At 41.7% G+C, this 22,310-nt stretch overlaps 1 long non-coding RNA gene across 1 annotated transcript in view; it reads left to right on the plus strand.

The window, feature by feature from the left end:
* Positions 1-16,852, plus strand: part of LOC143990146 (uncharacterized) — a 71,673-nt gene extending 54,821 nt beyond the window's left edge. The window contains exon 2 of the long non-coding RNA XR_013277179.1: positions 16,412-16,852. This is a non-coding gene — a long non-coding RNA (uncharacterized LOC143990146). The remainder of the gene's footprint in view (positions 1-16,411) is intronic.
* The last annotated feature ends 5,458 nt before the right edge of the window (positions 16,853-22,310 follow it).

The raw sequence follows: 22,310 nt of genomic DNA on the forward strand, positions 1-22,310 counted from the left end.
CCTGTTTCTTGTCTGGTAATTGGCCTAGGCTTATGATACCATGCACAGCTCTTTTTCTAACTCTTGTGAGAGTTTGTCAGGAAGGAAGGGGGTGAGTCATAAGAGGGCCAATGAGAGCTGCAGAGCTGGAGGTGTGCCTCTGTGTGTATGTGTAAATCCAGAAAGTGAACATGTGGCAGCTTCAACTGACCACAGTTAAAGTGTCTGCAGGCAGACTTTGGGGAGGGAGATTTCTGCAGCATATTTGTCAAGTACAGAATCACAGTATTTATAAAATAATATGAAAGTCGTTGGAGGGAAGCTAATTATGTTAGCAGACTGCAGTTCCTCTTTAAGCTTTCTGATTTTTTAAATGAAATGCCCAAAATGAATTGTTTTACTTTTAAGATTGTAATGCGTTGAGTAGGTAGGGTGGATTTAATGACTTTTCCTGATATTGTGTGGGACAATTAATCAAACTGTAACTTTTCCAAAAATCCTAGGCATTTGAGTTTTATTTTTCAGGTGCCATTGCTCATTCATCATCAACACCAAACTGAATGGTTGGAACTTGTGTGACCAGACACTAATAGAAGTCTTAAGACATTGGGCACTTAAACCCCCTTCCTAACCAGACCAATTTTCAGCTTTCACTGCTCTCACATTTTGAATGACAATTACTCAAGCAACACTGTAACCATATGAAATTCCTGTCCTTTTTTTTTTTCACACAAATAGAGCTTTCTTTTGGTGGTATTTAATCACCGCTTGTTTTATTTTTATTTTTTGTGCTATAAATGAAAAAATACAGAAAACTCTGTAAAAAAAGAAAAAATGTCTTTTGTTTCTTTTTAATTTAGCAAATTAGTAATTTTTCTTCATAAATTTTTGGGCAAAATTTATACTGCTACATATCTTTGGTAAAAATAATCTAAATCAGGTATATTATTTGGTCTTTGTAAAAGTTATGGAGTCCACAAGCTATCGTGACAATCACTGAAAATTGATCACACCTGCAGTACTGACGGCATATCTCTTTTCTTGAGACCCTAAGGCTCGGTTCACACAGGGGGCTTGCCGCACCGCGACCTCAGCGGCGACTTGCAAATGACTTCTGTATAGAAGTCAATGCAAGTCACCCGAGGTCGCCCAAAAGTAGTACAGGAACCTTTTTTCTAAGTCGGAGTGACTCGAGTCGCTCCTCTTAGAACGGTTCCGTAGTACAGAACGGGGGCGACTTGTCAGGTCGCGGCGTGGCAAGTCGTGCCGCGGCGTGTCGCCCCCTGTGTGAACCGAGCCTAACAAGCCAACACAGTACAAATACCCCTCCCCCCCAAATGACCCCTTTTTAGAAAGTAGACATTCCAAGGTAATTAGAGGCGTGGTGAGTTTTTTTGAAGTTGTACTTTCTTCCCACAATTCTTTGCAAAATCAAGATTTTTTTTTTTTCACAAAATTGTCATATTATCAGGTTATTTCTCACACACAGCATATGCAAACCAGAAAATACATTCTACTACTCCTCTGAAGTATGTGTGAGACTTTTACACAGCGTGGCCACATACAGAGGCGCAACATGCAGAGAGCACCGTCGGGCGTTATAGGAACATAAATTAAACATCTAATTTCTTGACTACCTCTTGCACTTTTGAAGGCCCTGGAGCACCAGGACAATGGAAACGCCCAAAAAATTACCCCATTTTGTAAAGAAAACACCCCAACGTATAATCTATGAGCCATAATGAGTCTTTTGAACATGTCATCTTTTTCTATAAGTTTTTGGAAAATGTGGAAAGAAAATGAAAACACATTTTTTTTTTTTTTTACACAAAGTTGCCCATTTATACAATATTTCTAACACATAGCATGTACATAGCAAAAATTACACCCCAAAACATTGTCTGCTACTCCTCCTGAGTATGGCGATACCACATGTGTGAGACTTTTACACAGCCTGGCCACATACAGAGGCCCAACATGCAGGGAGCACCATCAGGCATTCTAGGGAAATATATTTAAAATCTAATTTGACTACCTATTGCACTTTGAGGCACTGTAGTGTCACTGATGGGCACTGTAGTGGCATAGATGAGCTGTGGATGGGGATGGTTGAGCCATGAATGTGGATGTCTGAGTATGGATGGGATGGCTGGGTGGGTATGGCTGAGTGTGGATGGGATGGCTGCGTATGGATAGCTGAGGATGGATGGATGAGTATTGCTGAGTATGGATGGCTGAGCATGGATAGATGGATGACTATTGCTGAGGATGGATGGATGAGTATTGCTGAGCATGGATGGATGGATGAGTATTGCTGAGTATGGATGGCTGAGCATGGATGGATGGATGCATGAGTATTGCTGAGTATGGATGGGATAGCTGGATGAGTCCAGTAATGGGCACAGATCAGCTCTGTGGGCACTACACATCCAGCCCACAGTGCTGCTGCACCTGATGCACTGCACCGATTGGTACAGAGAGGGGAGAGATGGACCGGACATCACGCCGGTTTGTTTACAATCGATTGCTCCGTCTTTTGACGGAGCGATCAAATGGTAAATGGCCGATGTCAGTGGCCATTTACCATGATCCGTGATGCGGATTTAAGTTAGGCCCCATACACACTATTCGATTTTCTGCAGATTTTTGTCTTCAGATTTATCAAAACATGTAGTGCAAGGGCCTGCCTAATTGCATACAAATTGAAACTCTTAAGATTTGACCTCATATTATATGGTTTTGGTAAATCTGAAGACAAAAATCTGCAGAAAATCGAATAGTGTGTATGGGGTCTAAGAGTTTGTTGTACATGCTGATGGCAGTTCACATATTGTGGGGTGGAAAATGTGCACACTTCCAACCAGCAGATAAACGTGCTGTGCTTTATCAGACATATGGGGGTGCTATTAATGCCTAGTGGCACCCCCACGAATCTGCAACCGCAGTGCATTTTTACTATGTCAAACTGCATGGTCTCACGATACCATGAAGTTTGATGCGGCGTGATATAAAAGTAAGGTTTGGGGACTTCTTTCCCTTTGTTTCTGTGGATGGGGTAGTCCATTGAGATGAATGGGCTGCCTACATGCTGAACGCATGCCACAATAATGTGAACCTAGATGTTTCTACATTGTGTGGTGTTTGCAAATCTCTTAGCATGTGCACTGCAAAAATTACAGGGGGACATTTATTGAACCAATCCTAGCAGCCAGGTCACCTCTTTGTGTATTTATTCAGTTTGTCATTGGGTAACACACTTTTTGCTATAATGCATCAAAGTAAATCACAAGATTGCATTTTTTTTTTTTTTGTATTTTTTTTTTTTTTTTTTAAGCGCAAAATCTGTTTTCAGCCTGTGCTGGATATATTAGGTAAAACGTTAAGCGTAGAAAATTGTAATTTGTGAAAAATTGAGGTGTTAGAGCTGTAACTGCCTCATGACTGATTGTACAGTATGTATATTTAGTATTACAGAAATGGGGATTATAAAGTACACATTTAACAGTTGTACGAAGGATTTTGTTTCAATTTATCATGCTATGTATTTTTAACATGCTTGATTTACTTACCCTTTGAGCAGCTGAGGCAAACAGTAGCATTTATAAAGGTATATGGATATATGATACTTATGACCTATAATACCTACTCCTCAATCCCTTGGCATGTGAATTTACAACACAGTGACATTAGTCTTGTGCAACTGCAAAGTATGTGGGCGAGCTCTCGACAAGACCACATGTCTCTATGTTATGAAAACAGTCGTGTGGAGGCCGAAGCATTATAACCACATTGTGGCAAGATGAAGAAAAACAACTGATGTGAGAAGCCACATACAAAGACTGTCAAGAATTTTCTTTCAGTCAAAGCTAATTGCACTGTGAGGAGTGATGTGTTTGAAAACTTGTCACAGGCAATTCATAAGTTAGAGCATCATGTAGCTGAAAAAAAGTATGCAAGACTTCTAGATTTCATGCAAATAAAATAATATACACTGTAATTGCTGCCAGTGATAAAATGTCAGAGCCCGTAGCTATATAACATGATTCTGTGATTTTAAATAATATGTTGTCTTGTTTCATATCATCTTGGTCTGACGTGCTAAAGTTTGTCAAGTTAGAGTTTTATTTTTATTTATTTTTTTGCATCAAATCATGTAAAGCAGACTGGCAGTTAAAAGAGAAGAATGGGAATGTGTTTTTTTTTTTTTTTTTTTTTTTTTTTTTTTTTAAATCATACTTTACGTAGCTGGATGCAGCATCTCTCCCCTGCCGGCTCTAACACTGAGAACCAATCGATCAAACACTATTAGGCGGCACAGTGGTGTAGTGGGTAGCACTCTCACCTAGCAGTAAAAAGGGTCGCTGGTTTGAATCCCAACCACGACACTACCTGCCTGGAGTTTGCATGTTCTCCCTGTGCCTGTGTGGGTTTCCTCCCACACTCCAAAGAGATGCAGGTAGGTTAATTGACTTCTGTCCCAAATTGGCCCTAGTATATGAATGAGGACCTTGTATTGTTGGATCCTTGAGGGTAGGGACTGATGTGAGTGTGCAATGTACAGGGATAGGGACAATTGAACTGGATGGACTGGTGTCTTTATTCAACCTTACTAACTATGTATTAGAAACCAAAAACTAAGGGCTGCGCTGAAAATTACCAGTATTGAATAATTGATGTATGAATAAAACAGGTAAAGCTTAAAAAACAAATACAGTGCACAAATATCACACTATTGATTCAAAAAGAATATGTGCAAAAATGTAATGTGCTAAAATAATATCAAAAAAATTGTGCAATGCAAAATTATGTGAATAGTGACACTAAAATTGATATGTGCCAATTAATCAGAGACCATAAATCAATATATAGAATATGAATAAAATTAAATGATCAGTGACACAGGATTAGATCATATAGACATAAAAATTCATTAAATGAGACTAATAAACCCAAGAAAAATGAATGAATAATTAATTAGTGATGATATAAACAAAGTCCAAAAAAAAAAGTCCCAAAGAGGAATAAATCTTCCAAGATAGAACTGTGACGTAAAAAATTCCACAGAAATGTGCCAAAAGTGAAAGGCACCTCTACCACAACAAAAACTGACCACTTACCAGATAGTGGTGGTTCCTTATTACAGGGCACCTGAATATGCAGGTGGGTTATCAACGCAGCCAGGGGTCTTGAAAAGATGTATTAGCGTCCCCCAATCACCGCGATAATGGTCGCCTCCGATTAATCAAACCCGGTATAGCAGGCACCCACACCATCGTCATTAACATAGACAATAGAAAACTCGCAATAGTGTAAAGGACCTTTGAGTTTATTGTAAATGGTAAAAAGCCAAATGCGCACTTACATTAAATAGATGTACATAACGCGTAAATCAATCGAGCTGGCCGGTCTCGATAAGTGCCCGATACTTCCGGGACTTTGCGTACAGCGGTGACATCAGTGCGTCGCTCCTCCTCCATACGTGTTTCATCACTAACAGGATGTCGTCACGGGGATCAAACACCATTGATCACTCAGTTCTCACAGCTTAGTGAGCAGAGTGCTGGTGACTGTCAATCATTGGCTCTCTGCTCTGCTCACTGCTGCGCTGGGCTGTGGAGAGGGCGGGAGCAGCCAGCTCAGACTCTCAGTGGCTCACTGAGATGCTGAGCTGGGTGCCGATCCAGGTATATGGGCGGATCCCCACCATATAGACGCAATCTTTTCTGAGCCTGGACCGGCTCTGTGATGTCAGTCGACAGCGAGCTTCAACCCGATGTCTGCTGAAAACGGGTCGGAGGAGTGCAAAACAACTGTACTCCTGTGATCCAAAGGAGAAGTACAGCCCAATGAGCTTTGGCTGTACATATCCTTTAAAATTATTGTAGATCCTCACGTAAACCCATATGGTCATACTCGTTTCTGAGCTTGGACTGGCTCTGTGACATCAGCCAACAGCGAGCTACAGCCCACTGTCTGCTGAAATCGGATCACAGGAGTGAAGAACAACTGCACTCCTGTCATCCACAGAAGAGGTACAGCCCAATGAGATTTAGCTGTACTTCTTTAACAGATTGTAAATCCTCACATATACCCAGGGAAGTGACTGTGAAACACAAAGATTAAAGTGGTTGTAAACCCGTACAAACCACTTTGACCTACAGGTAAGCCTAGATTACAGGCGCACTATCGCCGCTAGCAAGTGCAGGATTTACACTGGATCTCTCAGCTCTGAAAAGCAGGGGATGGAGAGCTGAAGTTACATTAGTGAGGAGAGCTCTGACAGGTGATTGGAGGGAAGGGACACCCCCCCCCCCCTTTTCATACAGCACCCAGGAACAGAGCTGAGGCTGTCAATCAGCTGGAGATCCCTCCCCTGTCAAACATTTTCTCTTGGTGTCAGGAAAACTTGTCAGAGGTGATTCATGCTTTTAGCAGAGGAACGTGGCAGCGGACAGAAATGGTAGTTAGTGTTCTGGATTGAGACAAGTACTCACTATAGAGGGATATGCTTTGTCTGTATGTCATGTCTGAGGTTTACAACCACGTTAGAGAAAAGATTACACCCCCTTTGCACATACGTTTAAAAAAAAATACCCCTTATACCATAGCTTAAGTAGAGCAGTCTTATGGCCAATCACTGAGCATCGTTAGATCTTCTGCTTGTGGTGGTGGGCTTAATACTGAAGAGTGGCACAAAGATTATGATGTCAGTGTTGCACCCTGTAGTATTGTATTGTAAACCCAGACTAACATGGTGACGTACCCCTCATCGGTATGTCTATGACAGCCTTGGTACACCGGAAGATGGGTTTAGTAACTCTTGACACCATTTGACCTGAAAGAGGACAAGCGGCGTGGCCCAATTTCAGTAGGGGGACTCCATAGGAGGAGCAGCTAGAGCAGGATTTTTGTATTTCCAAACATGCCTGGCTAGTTATTTTTAAACTGGGCTTCCACAATATTTCTTTACAGAATTCATCCATCTTATTTTCATTTTTTTGTTATAAACTTATAGCACATGCTAGTTTATTCATCATGGTTTAAATAACAAAGTGTATGTGAACCCTAATGCCCACGTACACACGACCGGTCTTTTCGAGGGACTAGGTCCAACGGTCTTTCCGACAGACTTTCCGAATGAACGGACTTGGCTACACACAATCACACCAAAGTCCGACGGATTCGAACGTGATGACGTACGACCGGACTAGAATAAGGAAGTTCATAGCCAGTAGCCAATAGCTGCCCTAGCGTCGATTTTTGTCCATCGGACTAGCATACACACGAATGGATTTCTCGGTCCGGCGGAGTTCCGGTGGAAAAATTTAAAACATGTTCTATTTCTAAAGTCCGCCGGATTTTTGGCAAGCAAAGGTCCGATGGAGCCTTCACAAGATCGAATTGTGATCGAAAAGAGTGTATTAAGCCAGCCATCGAAATTTGACCAGTGCAGCAGAAACCAGCTGAATTTCGATCCATTTATGGGCAGGCTGATTGTACTGATGTCAGTCTATTGATCAACCAGCATGTCTATTTTAATTCATACGATCAGTGTCGGTGACTATAGCTGGCAGCAGTAATCATTGTATTCTAAGAAACAAAAAAACAAAAATATCGCGCTTGGGGTAAACCTAAAAGCTGCAACTAAAAACCATCTAATATCAAGATATGGAAAAACTCAGAAAAAATTGTATATATAAAGTTGCGCTAAAAATACATGAAAGATGAAAGCGAGAAGTCTAATACAAATCGATGAGATTACAAATCAAAAAACATCCTGTGTAAAGTTCAATCAAGAAAGAAGGAGTCTTTTGTAATAAGGGGCTCTCTGTTTCCAAGAAAAACCAATGAATAGGGAAATCGATCCTTTTTACGAATTCAGTGTAATCTTCTTACAAATCCAGAGCTGAAAAAAGTTTGACTCTTACCACAATGGGTGGACTCCCAGTCAATGGAGTCATTAGCGCGAGCAGACAGCCCTCTGCAGGGTTCTTTTGCGTGTAATCCGTTCCGGTGTGCTACTAGACGCATGGATAGATGCGGATCATTCGGAAGTAACCAGCCTAGATTACAACAATTCCGTACGTCCTCCTTCCCTTCTCGAACACCGTAGATAGTGGCTATCCGATCTCTCTGTACGTCTGGAGTTTGTTTATAGCTCCCCAGCGAATCGTCCGATGTCAAGGTTTTTCAATACGCAAACCTGTAGTAAAACACAAGATACTCGGGCCTCTCGGCCACGAGTAAAGGGAAGGGGAAAACAAATAAGGACTCCGATCGTGAACGTCCTGTTAGGCAGTCGGCAATTTTATTAAAATAATTTTTTCTAACATACAGTAGACCAAAGGTATGACCGAATCGGTCCGATTCTACCAAGTAAAAATAAAAATATGCATTAAAAAACGGTTAAAAATAAGAACAAATATACACCCGTGCTAGGGAATATGTATCAGCACAAACAGCCCGACATGTTTCGTAAAAACTTACATCCTCCTGGGGGCACAGGTGATATGCTGATCCATCACGTTTAAATAGCGTTACGACTAAACCAAGCCTCGATTGCGTTCGAAAGAGGTGAGGGTCGGCATTCGAGCCGAACCAAGCCTCACTTCCGAACGGCTACCATTTTTTCAAAGGTTATAGAAATGAACCGAATCCCTCGTCTCACAAACCATTGGTCCCACCCAGGTCGCCATTTCCATGGAGACCAAACGCAGTCCGGGTCTGAAACAACGCCCAAGCTCGAACTCTCTTTTCTTATGGATTGAACCTATATCGGAACTGCACACCTCTGAGTGGAAAGCACATATCGAAAAGTGTGTGACTACTCTCGTTCGAATCGCCCACGGTGTCCAATTCCCATTAGGAAACCATTTTTCAAGAATCTAAATAGAAGGAAGTGGTCTGTCCTCATTTAGTTCAAAAAATAAGAGGAGACACAAAAAGCATATGAAAAAAAGGAACAAAAATAAACAAAAATAAATAAATAAAACGTTCCCCCAAACAGACACATTTATATTATATATCAACTGTAATTCATAACCCCTCACGCGTTATCTATAAAAGCATTAATTTCTATATCTACGTTGAGTCCAAAAGGTTTAAGGCTCTTGATTTTATATATCCAACTCATTTCGAGTTTTGAAATTGCCCTCTTTTTAGGGCCTCCTCTCCAGGGTAACTGTAATTTATCGATTCCCAAGAGGGATGTTCCCCGAGGGTCACGATCATGTACTTCCAAGTAATGTTTCGAAACCGGGTGTCCTTTGAATCCCCTTCTAATGTTACCCAAATGTTCCCCTAACCTCACCTGGAGAGGGCGTAATGTGCGACCCACATAGTGGAGCCCACAGGGGCAAGTTAGGAGATATACCACTCCCTCTGTGGAACAGGTTATAAATGATTTAATGGGGAAGATCTGTTTAGTGTTTCCTGAACAAAATTCTGTTTTCTTTATCTTTATATTATTAATGGAACATACACAACAATTATTACATTTAAAGAGCCCTATCAGATTCTGAAAAAACATAGGTTTAATTGTCGGGGGGTCGCACACATTAGGTGCGATTTTTTTGTCTAATAGATGTTACACCCCTAAACACCACCTGTGGTTTCTCCGGGAGGAATGAACCCAGAATTTGGTCATTTTTGATTATGTGCCAGTGTTTACGCACAATCTTTTTGACCGAAAAGTGTTGTTGAGAGAATCTAGTAACAAATGGGCATTGAAAATTGCTGTTAATATTATTCCCCTCCACCTCTGTTCTCTCTTTAAGTAAGAGGCTACGGTCAATCTCTCGTACTTCTCTCAATTTTTCTTTTAAATCTTGTTCATCATAACCTTTAGCCAGTAATCTCTCTACAAGAACCCCGGCCTGCGCATCAAAATCATCCTCCCGGGAGCAATTACGCCTCATTCTGATGAACTGGCTCTTCGGAACGGACTGTAGCCACGCTTTATGGTGGCAACTGTCACGTGGGATAAATGCGTTACGATCAGTGTCTTTGAAAAACGTGGCTGTCAGTAGGGTGTCTCCCTCATTCCAGATTTTAAGATCCAGAAAATTTATGGTATGTTGACTTGCCTCGTATTTAAATTCAATCCCTCTATCGTTCCTATTGAGTTCCATCATGAATTCCTCAAGTGACTCAAAGGAGCCATTCCATAGGAGGAGGACGTCATCTATATACCTGGCCCAGAGGGCCAATTCCGGTCTTTTATCCAAATAGATGACGTCCTCCTCCCATTTCCCCATAAAGAGATTCGCCAAACTGGGGGCAAATTTAGCCCCCATGGCTACTCCCCTCTTTTGGAGAAAGAAACCTCCCGTGTGCCAAAAAAAGTTGTGCGTAGTGGCATATTCTAGGAGTTCCATAATAAAATCCTTCTGTCTGTCTACCAAACCTGAGTTTTTATCCAAAAAATATTTTACTGACCAGAGGCCCCAGTCATGTGGGATCACCGTATATAAGGATGTCACATCCGCTGTGACCATCCAAACACCCTCCTGATATTGACAATTTTTAAGGATATTAATAGTATGACGAGTATCCTTAATATAAGCTGGTAAAAGTTTAACTAGAGGCTGTAGGAACCCGTCTATGTATTTCCCTGCTCTTGATGTTAATGAGTCGATTCCGCTGATAATGGGTCTACCCGGTGAGTGAACCGGATCTTTATGTATCTTAGGCAGGTAGTACATGACGGGTATCCTAGAAGAGACAGGGACCAAGAAGGACTTCTCCTTCTTGTTTACAATACCCATCTCAAAGCCTCGCTTAACAATATCCTCCAGTTCCTTTTTATATTTAAACCTTGGATCACCGGGTAGTGGAATGTATGTGTCAGTATCCCCGACTATTCTATTAAGTTCGACTAAGTAATCTTCCTTATTTAATATCACTATCCCCCCTCCCTTATCCGCGGGCCTAATGACCAGATTTTTCTGGTTACAAAGCTGATTGAAACCCAATTGTATTTCCTTTGCCATCTTTACCTCTTTGATTTTCAGGTATTCAATATCCCTAAGGACAACGTCTCTAAAGACCCTGATAGATGCAGATAGACCACCTGGGGGGTTGAAGAGAGATTCGTTATTTAAACCAGAATGTTTGATATCTGTCTGGCTGATCGCATTCCTCTCCTGTGTGTTAGACAACATATACCTTTTAACATTCAATTTCCTGGTGTATTTTTGTATGTCCATATACGTTTCGAATTTATTAAAAGCCTTAGGGGGGCATACTTTAGCCCCTTATCTAAAACGGAAATCTCAGCCTCAGTAAGAATGACACTACTGAGATTGAAAATTCCCTCTCCATTTATTCCCTTTTTCGTTTTGCTTTTTGATCTCCGTCCGCCTCTCTTTCCTCTCTGGGTTCTATTGATCTTTCTAGACTTTGTTCCCCCCTGGGAAAACCCCACTGCTCTGATTGTTGTTCTTCCCATCGGGGGTATTGAGGAGGTCCCCACTCCAATTCCCTTCTTTGAGGGTATGGGGGTTGGTACCATGGAGTCCTTTCTCTTCCTCCACCTCTTGGTCCCCTATATTCTCCTGGTAAATCCATCCTGTTCTCAAAATATGCATCCTGGTTATTCATACCCTGGAATCTATTCTGAGTTGGAACATTGTATTCCTGGTGCCTCTCATCCCTATATATATTACCCTGGTTCCCATATGGTCCATACTCATTGCCATACATTCCATTTGGAAATGTAGTGTACGGATAGTTATTCCCTTGTCTTACATCGTTAAAGGGCTTCCTATTTTTTGGTTTCCAATAAGGGGATTTTTTTCCGGGGTTCTTTGGGGGGTAACCTGGAGTTTTTGGTCTCAATTGAGGTGGTTTATAGTATCTCTCAGGGGATCTATAAGACACCCTTCTATTGCTATCCTGTTGTTGGGATTGGCTTAGTGGGGGTCTATACTGATTATTATCCGTTTTCTTAGGCCGCCCAGTATTGCCCTGACTTATACTAGACGTGGAGGGTTCTACCATTTCTGAACACACCATAGGTTCCACTTCATTATTAGTAATTTTGCTTTGCCATTCGAACACTAAACCGTTCTTATAGTCTCCTACATCCCTATTATACTTTTTTTATTTTCTTATTCATTTGTTCGACTTCTTCCTTCTCTAATAATTTTTTAAGGCTAGCGGATCTTTCTTTATACTCCTCACTTCCGATGTGAGGTAAAAGTTTATCTTTAATTAGTTTAATCTCTGTGTCTAAGCGACCCAGTTTACTATTCTTCCTTTGTGTTAAAAAGATGAGAAATTGAACCCCAGCTGTATTAAAATATTTAAACCAGTCTTCCAGGTCTGCACCACCTTTTTGGGGGCCTACATCCCACCTTAAACTGCATGGGACCATGGATTCTGCCACGTATTGCTCTAAAAATGCTATATCCCATTGGGTATGGATTTCAGAGATCATTAAATTTTTTAATCTCATAAAGAAACCTCCAAGGTCTCCCTCAGGCTCCCTATCTTCAAATACTCCATCTGTCTTAATGACCCTGGCAGATCTATATTCAAAAACATCCATAGTGATGCGATAACCCGTGCGACTTGTGGGATTAGATAATATTATCTATTGAATGTATATTACAATCCTATAGTTACGTGTATCAAAAGAATAAAAAAAGTGTACCAAACAGTGCACCAATCATTAACAAAACACCAATATTAAAAAGTGCATGTCCCCAGCTGCGAATATAACGATATTACCCAAATACTATAAGAAACAAAAAAACAAAAACATCGCGCTTGGGGTAAACCTAAAAGCTGCAACTAAAAACCATCTAATATCAAGATATGGAAAAACTCAGAAAAAATTGTATATATAAAGTTGCGCTAAAAATACATGAAAGATGAAAGCGAGAAGTCTAATACAAATCGATGAGATTACAAATCAAAAAACATCCTGTGTAAAGTTCAATCAAGAAAGAAGGAGTCTTTTGTAATAAGGGGCTCTCTGTTTCCAAGAAAAACCAATGAATAGGGAAATCGATCCTTTTTACGAATTCAGTGTAATCTTCTTACAAATCCAGAGCTGAAAAAAGTTTGACTCTTACCACAATGGGTGGACTCCCAGTCAATGGAGTCGTTAGCGCGAGCAGACAGCCCTCTGCAGGGTTCTTTTGCGTGTAATCCGTTCCGGTGTGCTACTAGACGCATGGATAGATGCGGATCATTCGGAAGTAACCAGCCTAGATTACAACAATTCCGTACGTCCTCCTTCCCTTCTCGAACACCGTAGATAGTGGCTATCTGATCTCTCTGTACGTCTGGAGTTTGTTTATAGCTCCCCAGCGAATCGTCCGATATCAAGGTTTTTCAACACGCAAACCTGTAGTAAAACACAAGATACTCGGGCCTCTCGGCCACGAGTAAAGGGAAGGGGAAAACAAAGAAGGACTCCGATCGTGAACGTACCGTTTAGGCAGTCGGCAATTTTATTAAAATAATTTTTCTGTATTCTGCAGTGGTAACGCAATAGCACAGGGAAGGATTCCCCCACAACACAGACTGTAATGATTGAGGGAATCAAGCGATTTTTCTTTTCTTCCACCCGTAATTGAAGGAAAGAAAATTGCATAATGTATAGCCTGCCTTAGTGCATTTGTCTCTCTGCTTTACAGCTGTTGAGATAAGATATCCACCACATAGGGAATGCATTACTTTCAATTAGTTGGCTGACTTATACACTTGCCTTGAAGGTAGGAGCAGTAGAGCATAACTATTATGTACAAGCACAAATCAGGAAGGAGAGCTTCCTTATGTAATCTGCAGATTTGGTTGTCCCATGTACATGTATATTTATAGTACATTTTATACATGTATATACACAGTAATTATAAAAACACATATTTTTTTCATAAACATGAGCATATTTTGGTAAGATTGACATAAATCAAGCTAATCTTGTTTGCAGATTTATTTTATGCATTTCCTTAACCAGTGTTCATTTTGACTAAAACATTTATGTCTACTAAATTAATACTATTTTAGTCGACTAAAATACGACTAAAACAATTGAGATGACTAAAATACGACTAAAACTAAAATGGCATTTTAGTCAAAAGAGAGACTAAAACTGAACTGAAATTTGACGTCAAAATTAACACTGGTCTGTAGTGCATGTTGAAACCTCAATACCATAAATAATAACATATGAGATTTTTCACTCCAGCAGTATATAATGAGTTTGAAAATTGTAGAAAAATGTTTAAATACTGCATTACAATTTACCTACACCCATTCAATTTTAGATGATTAAAATTATTTTAATCGACTAAAATGTACTGGAGATTTAGGCGACTAAATACATCTAAAACAATTGCAAAAGACTAAAATAGGACTAAAACTAAAATGGCATTTTAGTCAAAAGCCTAATGCCGCGTACACGCGGTCGGATTTTCTGACAGGAAATGTTAGATGTGAGCTTGTTGTTGGAAAGTCCGACCGTGTCTATGCTCCATCGAACATTTGCTGTCGAACTTTCCGCCAACAAATGTTTGCTAGCAGGTTCTCAAATTTTCCACCAACAAAACTTTGTTGTCGGAAAGTCCGTTCATGTGTACACAAGTCTGTGCACAAAAGTTCACACATGCTCCTAATCAAGTACGAGCTGGAATCGCTCAATCTTGTAAAACTAGCATTCGTAATTGAGATATCACATTCGTCACATGGCAAATTATGAAATCTCTCAATGCATCGCGTTCTCTTCTTCTTTATAATGGTATAATAAAGTTGCTTTGCTGATATTCACAGAGTTCTGACAAACGTATTTTTTTTTTATTATTATTTCTCGTGATCTCCTGAATAACATTTGTTTTTGTCCTTTTTTTTTATCTCGTGATCTCCAGAATAATCTTCTCTTATTTGTAAAAAAAAATAAAAAATTTTGAAATTTAATAGGGGTCATAACAAAATAAGGAGGAACGCAACACTGAAGAAACAGTTGGAATTGGTGAATTCTTTGTACCCCAAGGCAGACATCAATTATTTGACTGTGAAAATTGGTAGCCTGAGGAGTCCATTTAATAGGGAGCACAATACGGATACAAAACTCTGAGAGATCGGGAGCAGCAGCAGATGACATATATGTCCCGAGGCTGTGGTCTTACAACAACCTGCGTTTTTTGCTAGACCACACCAAACCCAGGCCATCACTCTCAACACTTCCTTCCACGCCTCCTTCCATGCTGCTGTAGTGGGTTGGGTGGCTGTGGTGTTGCTGGAGGTGGAGGAGTATGGTCCAACTAAAACAGGTGGGTTTGAGTTGTTAATTTGCCTCTCATCCCCTTGTTTAGGGCCTTCAGAATGATTTCCTCACAGATCATGCATTGGCCCTCCTCCATGTGTTCGATTTTGCTTGCTGTGATACAGCCAATTGTCTCGTGGCCACCAGGGGTCGTGTTACGTGCTGCAGTAGCTTGGCGAAGGAAAAAACTTGCAGACTCCTCCAGGTTCCTCGCCTTCCTGGTCCTTTTGACTGGAGGGCGGAGAGGAGGAACCTGGGATTCCGTCAGGCCACCTCCTGGCTGAGACTTTCCTGTGTATGAAAATGGTACATCGTTTTAGTTTTTTGGTCATCAATCACACACAATTTTGAGCTCATGACTGTTGCAAATTGAATGTTACCAAATAGAAAAGACTATCCTTCTGACACCAGCATTTTTCATTTCTGGCTACTACTGTCTATTGATATGTAAACCACTTTGTTAAATTAGAAATTAGTGATCAATAACATCTAGTTATCATCATCCAATTTTTGACAAGAAATATTTCATATACCTAGGCTATACCTGGGTCAAGCTGGGCTCCTCCACATCTTCCTGGGTGGAAAGCCCAGGTTGGACTTCAGGAGCCTCAGTTGATGTGAAAGGAAGTGTATATAGTGATGGCCTGGGTTCCTTCTGGTCTGACAAAAAACGCACTCTGTTGTAGTACCACAGTCTGGGTACATATACGTCATCTGCTGCTGCTCTGGATCTCATGGAATCCTGGACCTTCTTGCGCTCCCAATTATATGTGCTCCTCAGGCTACCAATTTTGGCCTTCAAATAGTTGATGTCTACCGTGGGATACATCGGCTTTACCAATTCCAACAGTTTATCCAGCACTGCCTTCCTCTTTTGCTTGTTCGAGTAGTCTTTTCTCTGGACTTGCCAGAGACATGGCAGCTCCCTGTACATGTCTAGGAATTTGGGCAGGAAGTTTGGGTCTGTGAATTTATCCACCATTTTAGCTGCAAGTCACAACACAAGACAAACCCTAATGTCAGGCTAAACTCTCCTAGTTTTGTCCCAATATAGGCCTCAATCTATAAGTAGTATAGGCCACTAACCACTGATGCCCCAAGTTACAATTGTACCTTCGTTTACATGATTGACGCTTATGATCCTCCATTCTCCACTCACAGATCGTACGTACGACGCCCGCGTGTTATGCTTTATATACACTGAGAGCAGCAACGACGATGAAAGCCCGGAGCAAGGCAGTTCCAGATCTAGGAGGAGATATAAGGCCTCAAATATGTCCTTTGAAGAGATGGTGAACATCTTGAAGAGGGCAGACTATGATGGGAGGCATGGACCATACAGAAACCCAAATGTGAGAAAAGCCAAGATCATGACTAAAGTTGTGAGAAGTCTGCACAGGACTTTTGGTGTACGACAATCCAAGGAGCAACGCTGGTCAGACCTGAAATTGAGGAAGCAGGATCATGCCAAGTTTGAGGTTCGTGGGCACAGTAATTGTTCGTATTAAACATCATTCATTCGACCACTAATATGGCGTTTTTGGCAGATGCAGGTTAACTACTTTTGTTCATGCCTATTTGGATTAAAAGAAGTTTATTACATTGTTGTCTAGATGTGTTTGAAACTATAATGAAATGCCAACTTGATTCGGTGTTAGGAGAGATCACTCAGCAGCTGTTTACACATCTGGATGCAGGGGCACTAGTGTGGGACACCACAACAACCTTTTTATGGTGTCCCACGCAGGTGCTCCAGTGGATACTAGGGGTCTGTTTGAAACTTGCACAAAACAGGTAAGTATTCCAGCTTTGGAAAGGGAAAAAAAAACATGTCTTCAGCTTGGAACTCTGCCAAAACTGACAATTGGACGACACTTCCAAGCAATGTTTCATATTACTATTTCTTGCCTCAAATATCTGTCTGCTAAATATACATATAGTGGTTTTGCTTTTTTTGAAATAAGCTACAGTGTGTCGACATGTGCTGGTTCACATCATGGGGGATCAATAGACGTGTTTCGAGGGTGCAACCCCTTCCTCTCACCAACTTTAGTTTCGAGGAAGAGGTTGCACCCACAAAACCCGTACATTGATATACCATGATGGCAGATAGCACATGCTGACACACTGTGGGGGTTATTTATGAAAGGGCAAATCCACTTTGCACTACAAGTGCAAAGTGCACTTGGAAGTGCAGTCGCTGTAGATCCGAGGGGGACTTGTGAGGAAAATTAAAAAAACAGCATTTTAGCTTGCACATGATTGGATGATAAAATCAGCAGAGCTTCCCCTCATTTCAGATCTACCCCTCAGATTTACATCGCCTGCACTTCCAAGTGCAATTTCAAGTGCTGGGGAGGTTAGTGAAGGCGAATATGCATGAAGGACAAAAAAGGAGCATTAAAAGCTTACAGCATGCATGAGGACATTCACAGCATATTACAGAACAGAACAGGTCTCTGGAATAATGATTCCCAGAGCCTGGGGGGAGATCCCAGTCATGAACTTGATATCCTGGAGACTTTTCCCCATCGCCAAGTACCGCAAGGTGGCGACAAGCCTTTGTTTGGGAGTGATGGCTTGCCGCATGCAGGTGTCCTGCTTTGTAATATAGAGGGAAAGGCGGGGTCCGTCATCCAGAGATAGTTCCTGAAATCATCCGGATTATTCTCCTGGAGCTCCCTCAACAAAGGCACGGTTTTGTTGGCGGAATGTCCGCTCGCGTGTATGCGGAATTAGACTAAAAGTAAATCGAAACTTGCTGCCAAAATCAACACAGCCCTTAAACTCTTGCTGAGAATGTAATGTGCAGCCTCCCCATATCAGCCAATGGCTGAGAGTGCTGACCGGAGTGTTCTGGCGGGGGGCTGTCCAATTGTCAGAACACAATAGAACAGCAGGGAAGATCACTGTACTAATGTTGGATAGTTAGTAAAGCAACTCCTCCTGAGCTGTCAGGTTTTTGTTTTAGTTCAGCCCTGCTGGGTTAAATAATAATAAATAAAAAAACTACCAGTGTGCACTAGGTTTTACACTATGCAATCTGTTTGCACAATCTCTGCACAGTCTCATTTAGAGTTACCAAAACGATGTAATGTGAGGACAAAACTAAACAAAAAATTCATATAGTATCAAATTAGGCAAACCACTGTGCTACATGCTGTAGTTGATGGTAGATCTAAAGGAGACTGTACAATCAGATTGTATAGGTCACCTTAGAATTTACATTGTCCTTTCTCTTTCTGTATATGAATGATGGCACTAATTATTTTAATAATAAAAAAAATTGAACTACCTTTTTCCTAATGGATATACGGCTGTCACATGACCCAGATATTTCCCAGGCTGTCTACATGGAAACCTACGCAGGAGGAGCTTCTAGTCCTCTGCTGCTGGTCACGTGTCCAAAATAAAAAAAAGCCTTTGGAATACAGAGTATAAATAACTAATATCAATAAAGTGTTTTAAATCCTCATAGAAATATATATTTGAAATCAAATCTTTGTTATTTTTTGGCAATAATATGGTGTGAACGGATGTCTGCCAGTCACAAGCAGTGTCACCCCTCTCCAACCTGTGTCTTATAATAAGAGAGAGGTGAAGCCTTCATCAATCTACATGTAATATCCCACTCCCATTGTGTTTAACTGGTTAGTGGGCATGGAGGAGGAAGGAGGGGTGGGCTTTACAACTGTGTATACGCCCACATGTGTGACTCTATAGTCACAAGTAGGGATGAGCCCGATGTTCGCCGAACAGCGAACAATATGTGGTGTTCGCGGCAAATTCGAAAGCTGCTGGAACACTGTTAAAGTCTATGGGACACTAACATGAAAAATCAAAAGTGCTCATTTTAAAGCCTTATATGCAAGTTTTTGTCATAAAAAGTGTTTGGGGACCTGGGTCCTGTCCCAGGGGACATGTATTAATGCAATTTTTTTTTTTTTTTAAATGCCCATTTTTTCGGGAGCAGTGATTATTATTTTTATTTTTTTTAATGCTTAAAGTGAACCAATAAAAATTAAATATTCCTTTTAAATATCGTGCCTCTGGGGGTGTCTATAGTATGCCTGTAAAGTGGCGCATGTTTCCCGTGTTTAGAACAGTACCACAGCAAGATGATATTTCTAAAGGAAAAATTGTCATTTAACCGCTTCAGCCCTGGAAGATTTTACCCCCTTCCTGACTAGAGCACTTTTTGTGATTCGGCACTGCGTCGATTTAACTGACAGTTGCGCGGTCATGCAACATGGCTCCCAAACAAAATTGATGTCCTTTTTTTCCCCACAAATAGAGCTTTCTTTTGGTGGTATTTGATCACCCTTGTGGTTTTAATTTTTTGCGCTATAAACAAAAAAAAGTGACACTTTTGAAAAAACATATTATTTTTTACATTTTGCTATAATAAATATCCCCCAAAAATATATAAAAAAAACAGTTTAGGCAAATACGTATTCTTCTACATATCTTTGGTAAAAAAAACGCAATAAGCAAAAGTTATAGCGTTTACAAAATAGGGGATAGTCTCATGGCAATTATTTTTTTACTAGTAATGGCGGCAATCTGCGATTTTTTATCGTGACTGCGACATTATGGCGGACACATCAGACATTTTTTGTGACCATTTGTCATTTATACAGCAATCAGTGCTATACAAATGCACTGATTCCTGTTTAAATTACACTGGCAGTGAAGGGGTTAACCACTAGGGGGTAGGGTAAGGGTTAAGTTTGTCCTGGGAAGTGTTTCTAACTGGGGGCGTGGCTACATGTGACACGTCCCGATCACAGGGAGCAGAGATCAGTGACACTGTCACTACGTAGAACGGGGAGATGCTTGCTTACATTAGCATCTCCCCGTTCTTCCTCCCAGTGAGACGATCGTGGGTATCCCCGTGGCGATCGAGTCTGTGGGACCCGCAACCTGACTCACGGAGGTCCTGGCTGGCAGTCAGTCGGGAACCAGTTAAAACTGATCGTGGCTGTAATGAATTGTCGGGTCTCGGCAACATGAAACTCATTGAAAAAAAGAGCATGGGATCCCCCCAGTCCATTACCAGGCCCTTTGGGTCTGGTATGAATTCTAAGGGGAACCTCGAACCAAAATTAAAAAAAAAAAATGTGTGGGGGTCCCCTAAAATCCATACTGGGCCCTTTGGGTCTGATATGGAAATTAAGGTAAACCCTGCGTTAAGTAAAAACAAAATGGCATAGGGGTCCCCCCAAAATCCTCCAAAAAAAACCCAAAGTGTGGAATATTTCCTCTCCCTGGCTTGCAGGAGGTTCAGGTGGTGCCTTCAGTAGGGTGGCGTCCCATGTAGCCAACTCCATGACCGTAGCAAGGTCCGTGGCTTTCATCAGTCGAGTCGGGTTCTGAAAGTAAACATTTCTGTATGGCTGGGTCGCAGAGTCCCATGACAAACATATCGTGGAGAGCCGTTAGTCTCCAAACTGACAAGTGGCAGCTAGTTTACGTAAAACAATGATATAAGTCTTTATATCCTCCCCGGCATGCTGCCTCCTACTGTAGAATTTAAACCGCTCTGCGATTTCTAATTGTTTTGGGTTGTAGTGCTCATGTAGCCTCTGAATTAACTCAGGCAGGGGCTTGGAGGCCGGCTTGTCTGGAGAAATGAAGTCTCTGAGAGTGCCATATGCAGCCTGACCCAATGCTGTGAGGAAAACTGCAACTTTCTTTTATACAGCCACACTATTTGCTTCCATATACTGCTCCAGCCTCTCCACCCAGGAGCTCCATGATTCAGCAGCAGGATCAAATGGTTGAATAAACCCTATGAAAGCCATGTGTGCTAAAATCCACAATCCTTGTTGCAACTGTTATGTCCCTTTGACACAGGATCTCTCAGGGTGTTGCTAGCAATTCTGCCAGTGTCTGCTCAGCAAGTTACACACAGGCTGGATGCATTTCTTAACCAGGGAAGGGTTTATTACTCAGAAAGCCATGTACATTCTTACATGGAGGAGTCATATACAACAGGTCTCCCTCTAAGTACCATGCTGCTTCTTCCAGTCCCACACGCACTGTAACTGCCTTCCTGGTACAGCCCCTCCCCCAGCATGCATCAGGAGAAAGGGGTTAAGGGTCACAGTGATTCTGCATAAACATTACAGATTTTAAGGGCAACCCCGCGCCAAAATAAAAAAAAATGGCGTAGGGTTCCCCCTCAAAATCCATACCAGACCTTTATCCGAGCACGCAACGGGAGAGTGCTCCCCCCTGAACCGTACCAGGCCACATGCCCTCAACATGGGGAGGGTGCTTTGGGATAGCCCCCCCAAAGCACCTTGTCCTCATATTGATGGGGCCAAGGGCCTCATCCCCACAACCCTTGCCCGATGGTTGTGGGGGTCTGCGGGTGGGGGGCTTATCGGAATCTGAAAGCCCCCTTTAACAAGGGGACCCCCAGATCCCGGCCTCCCCCGGTATGAATTGGTAATGGGGTACCCAATCGTACCCCTACCATTTCACATATTTCGCTACATTAAAATTCCTCTCAACGTAACTCGACTCAACTCAATATGGTAAAAAAGACAAGAGACAGCTTGGGAAAAGTTCTTTTTAAAAAGTAAAAATGTCCCACGAGCTAAGTTCACGCCGCCCGACGGACCGAAAAAAAAGGGTGCAACCGATACGCCTCCATGGGAGGCTCCCGCTAACTGATGCGTCTTCTCTGTGACAGCTCTTATATAACTGAGGGGGGCCACCCAGTGAGGTAACTGGGTGACCCCGCCCCCTTTGACGCCACGGGCTTCCCTGTGGCGTCAGTGACGTAAATGGGTGATCCTGCCCCCCTCCGATTCCAAAGGGGAATTCATTTTGGTTCAGGGTTCCCCTTAATATTCATACCAGACCCAAAGGGCCTGGTAATGGACTGGGGGGGGGGGTGTAGGATCCCATGCTATTTTTTTCAGTGAGTTTTATCTATATTGCCGAGACCCGACAATTCATTACAGCCGCTATCAGTTTTAAATGACAATTTATCCTTTAGAAATGTCATTTTGCTGTGGTACTGTTCTAAACACGGGAAAAATGTGCCACT

This window comes from Lithobates pipiens, unplaced genomic scaffold, assembly GCF_037356315.1.
Source record: "Lithobates pipiens isolate NorthernLeopardFrog02 unplaced genomic scaffold, aLitPip1_a1.2 Scaffold_18, whole genome shotgun sequence".
Lineage (NCBI taxonomy): Eukaryota > Metazoa > Chordata > Amphibia > Anura > Ranidae > Lithobates > Lithobates pipiens.